Source organism: Hylobates moloch, unplaced genomic scaffold (assembly GCF_009828535.3).
Source record: "Hylobates moloch isolate HMO894 unplaced genomic scaffold, HMol_V3 SCAFFOLD_14, whole genome shotgun sequence".
Classification (NCBI taxonomy): Eukaryota; Metazoa; Chordata; class Mammalia; order Primates; family Hylobatidae; genus Hylobates; species Hylobates moloch.
This window is the reverse complement of record NW_026652289.1, coordinates 83,093,977-83,111,305: the sequence shown is the minus strand read 5'-3', so window position 1 is coordinate 83,111,305 and position 17,329 is coordinate 83,093,977. Positions and strand designations below refer to the sequence as shown.

General features: G+C 40.7%; 1 long non-coding RNA gene across 2 annotated transcripts in view; it reads right to left on the bottom strand.

The window, feature by feature from the left end:
- Positions 1-504: 504 nt before the first annotated feature.
- The window catches only part of LOC116481764 (uncharacterized), a 74,460-nt gene continuing 57,635 nt past the window's right edge, over positions 505-17,329 (bottom strand). For both annotated transcript variants that reach the window (XR_009209682.1, XR_009209681.1), the window contains exons 2-4: positions 2,320-2,526; positions 1,581-1,666; positions 505-736 (exon numbers count right to left, since the gene is read on the bottom strand). This is a non-coding gene — a long non-coding RNA (uncharacterized LOC116481764). The remainder of the gene's footprint in view (positions 737-1,580; positions 1,667-2,319; positions 2,527-17,329) is intronic.

Sequence of the window (17,329 nt, the reverse complement as noted above, 5' to 3'; positions counted from 1 at the left end):
AGCATATGAAAATGTGTTAAACTTACTCAAAAATCAAGACATAGTATGTTACAACGATGAGACTTTTTCCTCATCTATTAGACTGGGATTAATTTAGAAGACGCAGGGTAATCAATGTTCTCATTCATCATTTTTGGGAGTCCAAATGTGTAGCCTTTCAGAAAAAGTGGCAGTAATTCTCAAAATTTAAATATGTACATATTTTGATTCATAAACTTTACACCAGGAATCTATCTTAAATATGATGTCCAAGTGTGAAAAGTCATATATACATAAAAATGTTCATTTCGGCCTTGTTGATTTAAGGAGAGATTGGGAAGTTAGATATTCATCAACAGGGGAATGAATAAATAAGTTTTGCTATAGCCATACTGCAGAATACTCTGCAGCCATTAAAAAGAGTAAGTTTGGCTTATAGGTACTAACCTTGGAGGATCCCTAAGACATGCAGTTTAACAAAACAATGCATATAGAATGATCAATTGCATAATTGTATAGTAACATAATGGAAAAGATTCATGCTGTGTTTTGGTTGGGTATGGCCACAATTCTGTTGTTTAACAAACTCACTGGTCTTGAGAAAAATAACTTACTCTTATGAATCTCTGGGTCATGGAGCAGCTCTACCCTGACACTGAAGCAGTGCTCTGGTATGCTGCACCTGATTCTCAACCTCCTGAGTCAGCAGGCTGGCCAGGATACGTACTTCTCACGGTGGTGGCAGAGGTGCAAGGGCCTGGACAAAAACATTTCAGAACTCTTAAGGTCTTGAAAGGAAGAAAAATATTTTTCCATTGCATTTAAGCAGTAGTGCATTTTAGCTAATTTCTGCAATTACCATTGATGTAGTAGATGGAGAAATCTATTAAGTCCTTAAATTCTAATAACATTGATGCCACAAGCCACATTAACAATGTTAAGATTACTCCTTTGAAATGAACAAGTTAACCAGCTTTGCCCTTGTAGAGCTCACAAAGACCACAGATTTTATCCAGCCAATACCACTCAGTAAAAGCACTGGAGTTTTAAACATAGACAGGTTCCCAACACAGCCACAATCCAGCAGGTGAGGGGTTTGCTGGCTCTCTGGGACACTTCCAGGACAGATGTGTACTGTCCTACAAAACAGCTCATGCAATTCAAAGACATCGAGATGGGGCTGATGTCAAAAGCACACTAAGTACTTAATAATGAGTTTGTATGGTTGTATAGTTAATAATTACTGTTAGGAAATCTACAATGGCTAAAATATACCCCTACATTTATCCAGTAAGTAGTGTTTAGATACCTATCTTTTTGAAGTCTAAAAATACGTCTGAACTCTAATATCGTTTGGGCTCCTTCTTCAAAGCTGTTTCCCCTTGACTCTTTTATGAGTAAAAAAATATGCATAAAGTACAGACAATGTGAGCCATTTATGAACATCTGATGTGAGATGTTAGGGTTGATTTGGTATGTCCTTTGTCTTGCATGCAATGCTGAGTGGGAAATGGGATTCCTATAACCCAAGGTGTGCAGTGGTTTTATGATTCAATTATCACCTCAGTTTCAGGGGAAGAAAGGCCTATTGCAGCAAGTACCTTGGGTGCTGTATCTGACCTTCATGGTGGTGGTGACTGCAAGGCTTGCGTCATGTTCAGAGAATCAGACAGCTTCTCCAGTGACACTAAAACGAAGACAAAACATCTTTGTTTTACTTACAAGCAGCAAGGCAGATAGAGCTGTATAAAATAGATGCAGAATTTAATTGAGTAGGTACAAAATTACAGTGTAAGTTCAATCCTCAGACTCACCAATACATTTGTGTAAAAATTAGGCTTTGATTGTAGCAGGGGGCTCTCCAAGACTTGGAATTGGGTTATCTGTGTGGATTCAAGAAAAGCTGGGAAATTTACACCCAAAGTCTCTCTGAGCCATCCTTGCTGGAGGAAGCAGCCTCCTCTCCCTGCCTGTAGAATCTTCCCTTATTTGAAGACCTTTCAATAACTTCACATGCTTGAGCTCCCTGGTAAGGTGATATCTAAGACTCTCAGGGCTCACTCCCATCACCCGTTAGTGCATGAGACCCATAATTAGGGTCACAAATGTCAAGTACGTTCCACAGGAAGAAAGGCAAAGTCCAATCCAGAAGGACATGGCTTATAGGAGAGAGAGAAAAAAAAGAGAGAGGGAAGAAAAATGATAAAAAGGGCAATACTCACCAATTCAAAGTACCAGAAACATGGGTAAATGTAGTGCATGAATCCTAAGAACATTACACCACAGAGCACAGAGTTCAACACTAAATAAGGCTGACCCCATCCATGTGAGAGCACTTACAGAGATTCTAGCTGAATGTGCTGATCTGGGCACCATGGAGCAGCTCTCACAGTTTGCGTGGATGGTGGAGTGAATTTGAACTTAATGATAGCTCACATCTGAAGAGGCCAGACTCTCCTGCTCTCTGTGATGGACTTGTTCAGGGAAATCTCTGCATCCCAGAGAACATCCTCTTCCACCATACCCAGGACACCATCTTGGCTGAACCTGGTGAGTGAGCACAGCAAGAACCCTAAATGTCTTAATGAGACACATGTGTGGCAAAGAGTGAACAATAAACCCCATGAAATCTTGAGGCCCATGCCTTGGGAAGGTTTCTCCTGGCCCTGTGGTCTGAAGCATGTTTGGGCATTTCTTCCAAAGTGAAAGAGAAGTTGTTATTTCATCTATTACCTACCACTAAAAAATGGGCACGGTGTTGAGAAAATGTCTTTGGAGGCAACAAATACCACATTTGAGAGTGCTGTCCCAACCCATTTACTAAGTAACCAAAAAAGCTCCAAGGTAAGCGTCTGGGGCCATGTGGATACACATAAAAGCATAATTGAAGGCAGGGCATGGTGGCTCACAACTGTAATCCCAGCACTTTGGGAGCCTGAGGCAGGTGGATCACAAGGTCAGGAGTTCAAGACCAGCCTGGCCAATATAGTGAAACCCCATCTCTACTAAAAATACAAAAATTAATCGGGCCTGATGGTGGGTGCCAGTAGTCCCAGCTACTTGGGAGGCTGAGGCAGGAGAATCGCTTGAACACAGGAGGCAGAGGTTGCAGTGAGCTGAGATCTCACCACTGCATTCCAGCTTGGGCAACAGAGTGAGACTCCATCTCAAAATAAATAAATAAACAAATAAATAAATACATACATACATACATACATAAAAGCATAATTGAAGATCTGTTTTCAGGAGCTTCTGGCAAGCCCAAATGAGAATCGCAATGCAAATATCTAGGGCTTTGGAGAAAAGCCATGTTCTATTCTGCATATAATTATTATTTTAAGAATCAACTCTTATCTTGCTATGCTACTGAGCTTTGTCAAGACAAAATGAGAACTCCATGACCACTGTTCATCATGAATTGGCTATACACCGACACACTAGGCCATAAGGTGGGAGGAGAATAAGATTCGGCAAGTCCAGAAACAGGTTTCATGAGCAGGTGACTGCTAAGGACTCCGATTGCATCTTTTCCTTCTTCTCCATCTTTTCTTCCCATAATGTACACTTAGGACCTCATTGGGAGTTGCCTATGGCGGCTGGTTTGCAGATGGTTCTGATATGCTGGCATCAGCCATACGTGGATTGCTGCCAATGCTACTGTCTCACCCAAGGGTAGCACTGAAGAACAAAGGGAAAAGGATAGCTTCCCAGTGGACAAAACTTGAAGCAGTAAAATTTAGTTTTTCATTTTGTCTGCATAACAGATGGCCAGAAGTACAGATCTACACAAATTCATGTGCGGTGCTTTGAGTAGATGGTCAGAGACTGGGAAAGAATGGCACTGAATAACTAGTGACAGACTGAAGAAGAGATGTGCAAACAGACTTCTCAGAAGGGACACAGGGTGGGGCATACCGGTGTCCCATGTGAATGTTCCCTGAAGGTCATCTGCTACACAAGAGATCAGGGGGATCTGATGACACATTCAGTGGGTGTGCTGGAAGGCTCCGGGGTGTTTGCTCAATGGGTCCAGGTACAAAGTGGCTAAGGAAGTGGTGGTAGAAGCCACTCAAGGGTTCAGCAGCATTAACTTCCCAGGGGAACCACTCAGCCACATGATAGGGCAAGCAGATTGCAACACTGATCTCCACCAATTTCTGCCTTGTCCTGATATAATGGCACAATGGCCTGAGAATACTCAGTTACAGTGCCGATCAAGTGACAGCATTCTGGAAGTGGTATATGCTTTGAAGCAGCAATCAATCAACAGAATACAGGAGTCTGGAAATCAAAGAGGCATAATTGGAAATGGCTCTTCTCATATTCCTTCTGCAGGATTTTTGCTTCTCCCTCCAGAATCTTGTGCTTTGCTGGTTTGGAGATTCTAGTTCCAAAGGGAGAAGTGCTTCTGCTGGAGAAAATAAGGCTGTATCCATTGAATGGGATACTGAGGCTTTATTCTGTCATTTGAGGCTTCTTATTCCACTATAAAGAATAGAGTAACTGTCCTGGCTGATCCCTAAGCAGAAATTGGGTTTCTGCTCACAAGGGAGGTAGGAAGAACCATGTCCCCCTAAAAACCCAGGGGATGCTCTTGAGTGCCTCTTGGCTCTGCCATGTATAATAGAAAATGTTAGTTGACAATTTTGTGGGCTAGATTGTGTCCCCCGAAAAAGCTATGTTGAAGTCCTAACCCCCAATACCTGTGAACATGATGTTATTTGGGAGTACAGTCTTTGCAAATGTAATCAAGGGTAGATGAGCTGGATAAGGGTGGGCTCTAGTCCATGTGACTATCGTCCTTGTAAGAAACAGAGAAGGCCGGGCGTGATGGCTCATGCCTGTAATCCCAGCACTTTGGGAGACCAAGGCGGGTGGATCACGAGGTCAGGAGATCAAGACCATCCTGGCTAACACGGTAAAACCCCTTCTCTATTAAAAATACAAAAAATTATCCAGGTGTGGTGGCAGGCGCCTATGGTCCCAGCTACTCAGGAGGCTGAGGCAGGAGAATGGCATGAACCCAGGAGGTGGAGCTTGCAGTGAGCGGAGATCACACCACTGCACTCCAGCCTGGGAGACAGCGAGACTCCGTCTTAAAATAAAAAAAAAAAAAAAGAAAGAAACAGAGAAGAGACACAGACACACACAGAAAGAGTGCCATGTGACAATGGAGGCAGAGACTGGAATGATGAAGCAACAAGCCAAGAAATGACCAGGACATGCCAGCAGCATCAGAGCTAGGAGAGGGGCCTAGGGTGGCTTTTCTTTCAGAACCTCCAGAAGGAATGCATTCTGCTGACATCTTGATTTTGGACTTCCAGCCTCTAGAACTGTGACAAAATCAGTTTGTTTTTTAAGCCACTACCCAGTTTGTGGTAATTTATTTTGTCAGCCTTTGGAAATAGATATGGACAATAATAGCAACCCCACAAAGGCAGGACTGCTAAGGACTCAGGTCCTTCGGGAATTAAGGTTTGGGTCACCCGACCAGAAAAAGGATCCCCAACTAGTTGAGTTAAATATTAGCTGTGATACTGTGGCCAGAAATGAAGACTGTAGCAGCTAGTCATATTTCCTTCCTTATAAATATGTGTGTACACACATGTGTGCATATATGTGCATGTGTGGGCATGCATGTTGTAAACTAAAAATAAAATCCAAGCTGGGCACCGTGGCTCACACCCGTAATCCCAACACTTTGGGAGGCCAAGGCAGGTGGATCACCTGAGGATCACCTGAGGAGTTTGAGACCAGCCTAACCAACATGGGGAAACCTCATTTCTACTAAAAATACTTAAAAAAAAAAAAAAACCTAGGTGTTGTGGCTCACACCTGTAGTCCCAGCAACTTGGGAGGCTGAGGCACGAGGATCACTTGAACTGGGGAGACGAAGGTTGCAGTGAGCCGAGATCATGCCACTGCACTCCAGCCTAGGTGACAGACAGAGATTCTGTCTAAATAAATAAATATAAAATCCAGAATCTCCCACCTATTGAACAGACCCCCTTGCGGCCAAGGAGATCCCAGAGAAACCTGAAAACTGAGTCCTGGCCGTTACAGGATGGGACGTCAGACATGCCTTGTTACGCCCCCTCCCTTTTATGGTTTAGTCACAACAGCCAGCATTAATGTTAAAACAGAGACCATAAGAATGACAGAACAGACTCTTTGTGGCCATAAGATACCAACATAAGATACCAAATTATAAACAGGACCTACCATGCCAGGCAAGAGGTAAGTCACACACCCCTACACTGAAAGGATAAACTATGTTCTCACAGCTTTTTCTTTTTCTCTAGCAGCTAAACAAGCCCTAGCCTCAAGGTAAGCAATACTAAAACAATCACAGTCCATCCAGCTCACAGACAGACACTCACTAAACTCCTGTTCCACCAGCCACAGTTACAGCTTCGATCAGACAAGAGACTGATTTCAGTAACTTTCTCCTGATAAGAGCCCACCAATCATGGACTGGTTCTGGCTGGTTTACAGAGGTTGCACACTTAAGTGCCTTTGTCTCCTGATAAAACCCATTGACATATAGGGCTTAACTGTAACAAATTTAAACGGTAAGTCTCCACCCCAAGGTGAATATGGGTTGTATGTTACATGCATGTTTGTTCACTAGGCATGTGTCAGGACCACCTTCATGAATATTTAGAGCTCCTCCTGTAACTTGTTGAATATATGTGTTTAGTCAACCTATTCAGAATGAAGCTTTTACAACGCAACCCCTTCTCCTTCAAAGTGCCTGTCTCCGGGCTTCAGCCAGAGGCATGCTTCCCAGCCTGCAGGATGGCCACCTTGCAGGATGTAACCCTTTATAAGAAATAAAGTCTCCCTTCTGTTTCTAAATTTAAAAATTGTGGATTTTTTTTTTTTCAGTTAACAATGTCCATTTAAACTTTTCGAATAGAGGGTTTGCAAATGTTTGGCATGGGAAAACGCAGGCATATTTCATGAGCAGGTGTCAGAAATTAGCATCAATTTTACCAGGTGACTACCCAACAGGGAACAAGGAAGGAATCTCTACCATTTTCATAGAGCCACTGATTGGCCCACTCATTGCAAATGCTGAGCAAGACCTCACCGTCACTCACCCGGTCCTGAACCAGCCTGGCGGAGTTCTTGTCCCACTCAGAGATAGCGTTCTACATCCTATCTGAGTGACACGATCAGCCCCGCCCTTATCAGCCCTCCGTAGATTCCATAATGAGGCTCCTACGAGTCTCTCTCGTCTTCTCATTATGTCAACTTCAAGCCCTCTCCCCTTTATAGCACAAACTCCTCCCATCCTGTGACATCTGTGATCATCAGGAACTTGGATTTTACCCATGGCTTTTTCCTCCTACACTGCTTCCCTCCACTTATCCAGAAACCCATCAATCTCTAAATGCTCTGCTCATGTATAATATCTTCCCTAAACTTCTGCACATCTCTAACCCATTAAAATCACATAGTTTATGCTTAATTCCTCCCCATTCATTTTATGAGATTTTGTTTAGCCCTAAAGATTTTTTCCATCTGGTTTGAAATTCTTACTTCTTTCTCCTTTTCCCACTAAAGTTGATAAGTTACTAAGTCATATTTGCTTTTCCCCCAAATATTCTTATTGCTATGTACTGTGATTCTTACTGCTGCTGCTAGCATTAGTTCTACAATTGCAAGGGCTGCTACCCGTAATTGCAAAGATGAGGACACACGATAAGTCCTTACTAGGCTCCAGACCCTGCACTAAGTACTTGTCATGCATCATTTCCACCATTTAATCCTCACTGAGACCTCGTGAGAGAAGGGTTATCCTTATTCTCATTTTACTTATAGAAAACTGAGGCTTTTGGAAACAGGCTTATGGAAGTTAAGCGATTTTCCCATAGAGAGCTCACTGAAGTGTCCTGTTCCTTAAACAAAGTTCTTTTTTTTTTTTATTTTTTGCCAAATTCAATCTTTAAAATAGAGGAACGATCCTCTTCAAGAGATTTTGATGTCAGAAAGCACTGACTCGCTCAAAGGTCCTCATTTTCAGATTTCACTGGCAAGCTGGTTGGTGGGGACATACTTTTGACTGAATCAAAGCTCAGTGGTTTTAAAGTGGAGTTGGGCAGAGCCTAGGTTTTTTGTGAGGGTGCTTAGGTGTCACTATGAAGGCCAGATGAGGGAGAGGGTGAGTGTGAGGGAGTGAGTGAGGCCAGAGCTTCAGCCAAAACAGCTATACTTTTGTCTATGTATATGCATATGTCTATACGTGTATATGTATGTATGTGTATGTGTACATGTGTATGATATGCATGGATATATGCTCATGTATATGCACTTGTGCATGTATTTGCATATGTATTTGTATATGCATTTGTACGTGTATGTGTATATGCATGTATATTTATATTAAATAGTGGATAACTTTTCATTTCCCAGCAGGTTCAGATGCTTTAGAAACATAGTTTGAGATTCACTGCTTTAGGACCACATACTCGTGACGAAAGACAAAAACGAAAAGTAAACAGAGTCAGGGAGATTAAATCTATAACCAAAGACAACATGAGTATTTAATGTCAGCTACTCAAGCTCCAGTTTCCCCCTTCTGGTGAAAGCTTTGTTCCCTGGGGTCTTCTCTCTCAAAGGTCAGCGGCAGGAACTCCTTGGGGACTGGATGAGTAACTGGCATTTTTCAGTCCTGGGGTTGGGCTGTGCCCGTGGCTCCGAAACTCAGAAACTCCTCAGCCTGTGACCTCCTGGGCTGGATCTGGCCCTAGCCCTGCCACTCAGACTCTGTGACATCTCCTCAAACCCTTCCCGCTGCAGCAGAATGGCTACTGTGCTGCTCTCCAGCCAGCCTGGGGACTAGGGTCTCTTAGGGCTTCATTGTAGGACGCACCTTTTATCCTCTGGATAGTTTTTATGACTTTGTTCATTATTTCCAGGCCAAGTTCAGTGGCCCCTGTAAACACAGTCACAATCTGCAACCCTGCTCCTAAATTGTGATCTTATTAAGAAATAGATTCCCACACAACCAGCACAAGGATGCCAGAAGCCAATATTTCTAATTTGTAAATGTTTAGACTTATTTTCTCTCACCAAAATGTGCCTCTGAAAGCCCCAAGAGAAGAGGAAATAAAGAAATAAAAGTGAAATATGCAACCAGCAATGAGGATGATTCCGTTACTTCAACTGTGCCTAAGATAGCCTGACCTTTAGCTGGAAATGGCCAGTCCCTTCTGCACTGTTAGGCAGAGAACTAAAAGTCAGGGGCTTCATGAAGAGGGTGGAGATGAAGTGAGGCTCGCCAAGGCCTGCCTGTCATCCCATCGCTCTGAGGTGATGGGTGGTTCTATCCTGTTTCAGAAATTAGCACACTGAGCCTTTTGAACCCTGTAGGTCTCTCCTAGATTGCAGCCTGTTGGGTGCTGTCCCTCAAGTGGCCCTACCTTCTTAATGTGAAGAGCAGCACTCAGGCAATATGACTTCCTCCAGCTTCAAAGGCAAACAAAACTTCAAAGGCTGATGAAGCCTTTCTTTTTCTTTACAGCAGATCACTAACAGAGCCTTTTGTACATTGCAAACATTTGTAAATATATATTAATATTTGTTCTAGTCCTGACCTGAACAGAACTTTTTGCATGATGAAATGCGTAAACCTCATCCTAGAAATAAATTAGCATTCTGGATAAATATTTTAGCATTTTTATGAAGTTTTTTTTTTTTTGAGACAGAGTTTCGCTTTATTGCCCAGGCTGGAGGGCAGTGGTGTGATCTCAGCTCGCTGCCACCTTCGCCTCCCAGGCTCACCAGATTCTCCTGCCCCAGCTTCCCAAGTAGCTGGGATTACAGGTGCCCGCCACCACGCCCAGCTAACTTTTGTATTTTTAGTAGAGACAGGGTTTTGTCATGTTGGCCAGGCTGGTCTTGAACTCCTGACCTCGAGTGATCCGCCCACCTCAGCCTCCCAAAATGCTGGGATTACAGGCATAAGCCGCCATGTCCGGCCTTTATAAAGTTTTTTTGTTTTGTTTTGTTTTTTGAGACGGAGTCTCGCTCTGTTGCCCAGGCTGGAGTGCAGTGGTGCAATCTCGGCTCACTGCAAGCTCCGCCTCCCAGGTTCATGCCATTCTCCTGCCTCAGCCTTCCGAGTAGCTGGGACTACAGGTGCCCACCACCATGCCCAGCTAATCTTTTTGTATTTTTTAGTAGCAACAGGGTTTCATCGTGTTAGCCAGGATGGTCTTGATCTCCTGACCTCGTGATCCACCCACCTTGGCCTCCCAAAGTGCTGGGATTACAGGTGTGAGCCACCATGCCCGTCCCATAAAGGATTTCAATGGGCTAAGAATTCTTCCAAACCTCAGCTTAACACCTGCTCTGCTGATTCCTGACAACTCCAACTGGGTCCCCAGGACTAGACAAAGATTTCAAGCTTCCTTTAGCAGCTATGTTGCTCTTTACACCCATGCCTGCAACTCTTTAATTTTTTTTTCTATAAAGCTTTCTAATGTCAGTCTTTGAATTTGCTTCCTAGAGATCTGGAAGATCCCTTGCACCAAGAATAGCTAAAGTTAAAAGAAATATATAACATAGTTGAAAAGGAATGGAAGTCGTAGTAGATGTAGATTGAATTTTCCCTGATGTTTATAATTATTTGCAATTACTCATGTCATTTTCATCCTTTTACAAGATCATGGCCCCATTTCATAGGGGAGAAAGCTAAGGGTAAGAAGGTAAAGGGATCTGCCCAAAAGCTGACAACTAACCCACTAAAGGCTCAAGGTCTTACTTAGACTCCATTTATTTTCTAAACCAAATGTTTCTGCTCTTTCCCTCACATCACAAGGGCATGCAGAAGGATGCTTATAAATCACCACTGACTGCTGGGGTGGAAAGGAGGAATGAGTGCACAGACCAACATGCAGATTCACCTGCAAACACTGTACACACCTGTCCTGGAACTCTCTCCTTGCTCTGGAGCTAAGGATAATACAGAGAGGACAAACACTGAGGTTTTAGTTCCAGGCACCTCTGTGCCTGGAGACAGGCAGCACCTTAAAAACACATCATGAGGCAATTTGAATGTGAAACATCAGGGTGCTTTCCCTAAAGCATCCTTCATGTTCCATCAGCAATTGCTCTGTGGGTGCAATCGGTTTATGTTTTCTCCTGCTCTTTGCACAGTCTCTCCAGATATGACTTCCTCCCTCTGTAAGGGAACATGAGAAGCGCTGCCAGTTTAAAAAAAAAATTGTTAATAAACATACAACTTGCCTGTGCTTGCTTGAGATGTCCATTACTGAAGAATTGGCTCTAGAAATTCTAGAATAGGAGCACTGATACAATTATGAAACTGATCCTCCCAAGCAAAATACTCTAACTTTTTGTTAACAGAAGAAAAAGGCTTTGAGTCAGCTTTCAAAATCTTTTCAGTTTGTGCCTTTGAACTTTATGATGAGGGTGGGGAAGAGCAAAATCTACTAGTCAAGCAGAGACCTTGTCTGCGTTCCTTCCACAGACTCAGAAACTGGTATAAATGAACTGCCTTTAAAGACAAGAGGCAATTGCAATTCCATGAGCACCAGCCTTACATCCCCATCATTTATGTGCTGAGAAAGGTGACAGCAGCCTTCCAGGGCCTTGGTATTCAGATTGGCAAACTCCACATCAAGAATGCTGAATGAGGCAGAACTTCCTCAGAAAAGTGTTGAATCAGTACATTTCAATGGAACAAGCCCCAGAGACATAATATTTAGTGATTTTAGCCTGCATTATTTATTGACTCATCAGGAGTTTGTGGGTTTAACATTTTATTAATATGGCACCAGGTCATCTGAAAAAGTGGTAGCCACAGGAAATCTTCCTAGAAACACATTTTCATATTATCAACAGTGCACTTCGAGGACTAAACAGAGTCCCCACTGTGTCTCTGGGGACAGATAGAAAATGCCACATCTTCTACAAGCCATCTCTCTCTAAGGAAGTCAAGTGGCAGTGAGTAAAATCCATACCTACTTTAATTCTTTTGTTGATAATCTTGCAGTCCTTATTCTGTGCCTTCAGATTTATACAGATCTGGGGCAGCTGCAATCTCTAGGACCTAAGGTAGGTTTGGGTACTTAAATGAGTCCCTGCTGTTTCATTTGTTAAGTGATCCCCAGATGTCTGGCATCAAAGAAAACTTTAAGTATTGAGAATGTAGAATCAAGATCAAACAAAATCCATATCCAAGGGAATTTGAAAAGGGAATCAAGCTATAGTATCAGGTTTCAATAAGATACAATTTAGCCATTTTCCAAACAAAAGGAAAACTCAATACTCATGATTTTTCTCTCCTATATTACATTACATACTACTTTAAGATAATCACAAATGCAGAACAAACCACCATCAGATATTCTTCTTAAAGAGATTGCTAGGGATTTGGCCTAGAGATTTGGTTTGCTTTAATCTCAATGATTAATATTTCTGTAAGTTTATATTGATTGATATTACAACATTTCAAAATACCATTTAAGAGCTCAAACAAGAAATAAAGTTGTTAAGAATACTTTTACTGTGTTAGTTAGACATCAATTAGATAGATAGATGATAGATAGATAGATAGGTAGATAGATAGATAGATAGAATATATAGACACGTACCACATAACAACATTTCAACCAACAATGGACCACATATATGATGGTGGTCCCATAAGATTATAATGGAGCATATATAGAAACCTAACTTATGGCACTTGTTATTGGCATTGCAGATCAAGTAGGGGAAATGACTGATATTTAGTAATGATATTTAGTAATGATGCTGGGAAACCATTTTCATATGATTTTCCATATGAAAATAAATATATATATATAAAATAAGTATATAATATTATAAATATATATTATAAGTATATAATATTATAAATATATATAATACATATAATAATATGCATATACATCATCTAGGTTTGTGTAAGTACACTCTATGACATTCACAAAATGACAAAATTGCCTAACATTGCATTTATCAGAATGTCTCCTCATGATTAAATAATGCAGGACTGTATATAAACATATAGACATATAGCATGCATGATAACTTTCTCATGCATGGCTGAGAATAGGGCTCTGGAGCCAGTTTTAAATTCAATTCCTGGCTGCACCAGCTGTGTAGCCTTGCCTAGGATGACTTGCCTTCCCATTTTGAGCCTCAGTTTCCTCATTTGTAAACTGGAGGTATTTCTAGTACCTACTTTGTATGTCTGTAAGAGCTAGCACAGTACCTGACACACGGTAAGTGCTAAATAAGTGTTGACTATTATTTCTATGTGTTTATTTTATTATCAGTTCTTTTTTGGACCTCAGGTGCACAGGACTCAAGCACACCACTCAGATCAAGGCTCCTCATTAACTTGAGAACAGCCTCTCTTTCATTTTATATGTTTTGTTCCTGTATTATTCTGTTCTCCCATTGCTATGAAGAAATACCTGAGGCTGGGTAATTTATAAAGAAAAGTGGTTTAATTGGCTCACCGTTCTGTAGGCTGTGCAGAAGGCATGGTGCTGAGTACATAGCTGAGCATCTGCTCAGCTTCCGGGGAAGCCTAAGGCAACTTAAAATCATGGCAGGTGGTGAAGGGGAAGCAGGCACATCACATGGCCAGAGCAGGAAGAAGAGAGAGAGAGTGAAGGGGGAGGTGCCATACAGTTTTCAACAACCAGATCTTGCAAATACTCACTCACTGTCATAGGAACAGCACCAAAGGGAGAGTGCTAAACCATTCATGAGCAACCACCCCCATGATCCAATCACCTTCACGCAGGTCTCACCTCCAACATTGGGAATTACAGTTCGACATGAGGTTTGGGCAGAGACACAGATCCAAACCTTATCAGTCCCCATCTCCTGCTTCATTCTACCCCTGAGCACAGGTTTCATTTTAATTTAATTTAATGTAATAGTTGGTATGCATTCTTTCCTTGTAGATGACATCATAAAATGTGTAGACCTGTTTTGTATGCATACATTTTAAATTACGTAAATGCAATTTTGCTTCTTCCTTTTTCCCTCAGATAAGTGTTTTTAAGATATCCTTGTTGCTGTGTGCACACCTTGTCAGTATCATGCATTCACCATATTTTACATGTCTATTACCACAGTTGTTGGTTGAATTGTGTCCCACCAAAAATATGTTGAAGCCATAACTCGATATAATTAAACTGAGTTTTTACTGTATTAAAATCCAAATCCTAAATCCCTAAATCCAAAAACTTTTGTTCTTATAAGATGAGAGAAATGTGAAGACATAAACAGGAAAGAAGGCCATGTAAAGATGGAGGCAGAGATTGGAGTCATGGTGCTACAAAGCAGGGAATGTTAAGGATGGCTTTCAACCATCAGGAATTGGAGAAGGCAAGAAATAATCTTCTCTAGGAACTTCAGAGGGAGCATGGACCTGCCAACAATTTGATTTCAGACTTCTCGTCTTTAGAACTGAGAGATAATAAATTTATTTTGTTTTAAGCCACTCAATTCAAAACAGCTTGTTATAGCAGCCCTAGAAAACTAGTACAAAGTCTCCAACTATTTTTGTAGAACTGTCTATTTCTTCCCTTAATTCTGTCAATATTTGTTTCATATCTTTTGGGGCTCTATTGTTTGGTACCTATGTATTTTCAATTGTTATATCTCCTTGGTGAATTGATCTTTTAAATCAATATTTAATACCTTTTTTGTCTCTTGCAACAATTTTTGAATTAAAGTCTGTTTTATCAAATATTAATGTAGCCACTCTAGCTCTATTTGCATGGACTGTCTTCTTATATCCTTTCATTTTCAACCTATAATATTTGTGTCTTTGGCTTTAAAATGAGTCTTTTAGACAGCATGTAGCTGGACCATTTAAACAAAATCTATTCTGCCAATCTCTGTCTTTTAACTAGTGGGTTCAATCCGTTTGCCTTTAAAGTGATTACTGGTGAGAAAAAGTTTACTTCTGCCATTTTTTAATTTAGTTCTTGCATGTCTTGTATCTCTTTGCTCACTGATAACCTCCAATACTGCTTTCTTTTGTGTTAGATTGATTTTTTTTCTAGTTTGTCATTTTAATTCCCACCTCATTTCCTTTTATGTATATTTTTAGATATTTTCTTAGTGGTTACCATGGGGATTACATTTACATCTGAAATTTAAAATAATCTAGTGTGAATTGATATCAAATTAGCTTCAAGAGCATATAAAAACTCTGTTCTTGTACAGTTCAGTATCCCCCTTAATGTTGTCACAAATAACATTTTTAAACATTGCATGATTATTAACACATTTATGTTAAAAATAAGTACTATTTATGCATTTGTTTTTAAAATAAAATAGAAAATAAAAAGAGGAGTTACACATCAAAAATTTAATAATACTGGCTTATATATTTACCTGTATAGTTACCTTTACCAGAGCTCTTATTTCTTCATATGTGTTCAAATTCCTGCCTAGTTTCCTTTTATTTCAGCCTGAAGGATTCTATTCAGCATTTCTTATAGGTCAGGCCTCCTAGTGATACACTTCCTCAGCTTTTGTTTATGTGGGAAAGTATTAATGTCTCATTTCTTTGAGAATGATAGCTTGCTGGACATAGAATTCTTGGTTGACAGTTTAATTTTATTTTAAGCTCTTTAGATATGTCATCCCACTGCATTTTGCCCTCCACAATTTCTTATCCCTTAGGTTCTATTAATTTTTCTTTATTATTTTTTCTTTCTGCTCTCCAGACTGGATAATTTCAATTGTCCTAGCTTCAAATTCACTGATTCTCTCATGCCTGCTCAAATCTACTAGTGAACCTCTCCAAGTTAATTATTTATTTCAGTTATCACGATTTTCAGGCTCAGAATGTCTACTTCATTCATTTTTTATAATATCTATTGCTTTGTTGCTATTCTCTATTTTTTCATATGTAATTCTCATGTTCGCAGTTTCCTTTGTTCATAATTTACTTTAGCTCTTTGAGCATATTTTAGATGGTTAATTTAATTTCTTTGTTTAATGAATCCAATGTTAGGGCTTTATCATTGATGGTTTCTGTCTGTTTTTTCTTTTTTGTGTGTGAATAGGCCATACTTTCCTCCTTTGTATGCCTTTTGATGTTTGTTGTTGTTTGCTATGCATATATATATATATAGAGAGAGAGAGAGAGAGAAATACACATAAAATACACACACATATATATGTGTGTGTGTATAATATACAATATATTACATATGTTATACGTAATAAGGATTTGGCTTGCACAATTTTGGAAACTGGCAAGTTCAAAGTTCAAATCTGAAGTAAGATCCAGGAGAATGGATGGTACAGATGAAGCCCAAAAGCACTCTTTTGGAAAATTATCCGTTACTCAAGGGATGGTATGCCTTTTGTTCAGGAATTCAAATGATTCGATGAGGCCCAACTACATTATGGAGGGCAATACACTTTACCAGTTGAAATGTTAACTGTCATCTCCAAACACCCTCATAGAAACACCCAGAATAATGTTTAATTATTATTATCTGGGCACCCTATGGCCCAGTTAAGTTGATAGAAAATTAATCATCATAAGCATCCCTTATCAACTTGACAACCATGTACATCTTGCAGAGATAATAACAAGGTCATACTTCGGCCTAACATGGTGCAAACATCCTGTGTACAACCAAAAACACACTAAATATTTCCCCAGAAAAATAAGCAAAATAATTGGATGATGTTTATATTTTTCGTTTATATCCCAAAACTTAAATATCATGTTGTAAAATTACAATATTTAAATACTATGAAAGAAAGTTGGCCAGGTGTGGTGGCTCATGCCTGTAATCCCAGCACTTTGGGAGGCTGAGGTGGGCGGATCATGAGGTCAGGAGATCGAGACCATCCTGGCTAACATGGTGAAACCTCATCTCTACTAAAAATATAAAAAATTAGCCAGGCGTGGTGGTGGGTGCCTGTAGTGCCAGCTACTCAGGAGGCTGAGGCAGGAGAATGGCGTGAACCCGGGAGGCGGAGCTTGCAGTGAAGGGAGATCGCGCCACTGCACTCCATCCTGGGTGACAGAGCAAGACTCCGTCTCAAAAAAAAAAAGTCAATACTTGTTATGTTACATAATAAGGGAATAAGAGAGAGAACAAAAGATATACACACACACACAGAGACACACACAGACATATAAATAACAAATTAAGAAAGAAATACTCAGCCAGGCATGGTGGCTTATGCCTGTAATCCCAGCACTTTGGAAGACCCAGGCGGGTGGATCACCTGATGTCAGGAGTTCAAGACCAGCCTGGCCAACATGGTGGAACTCTACTAAAAGTACAAAAATTAGCCGGGCATGGCAGCGCACACCTGT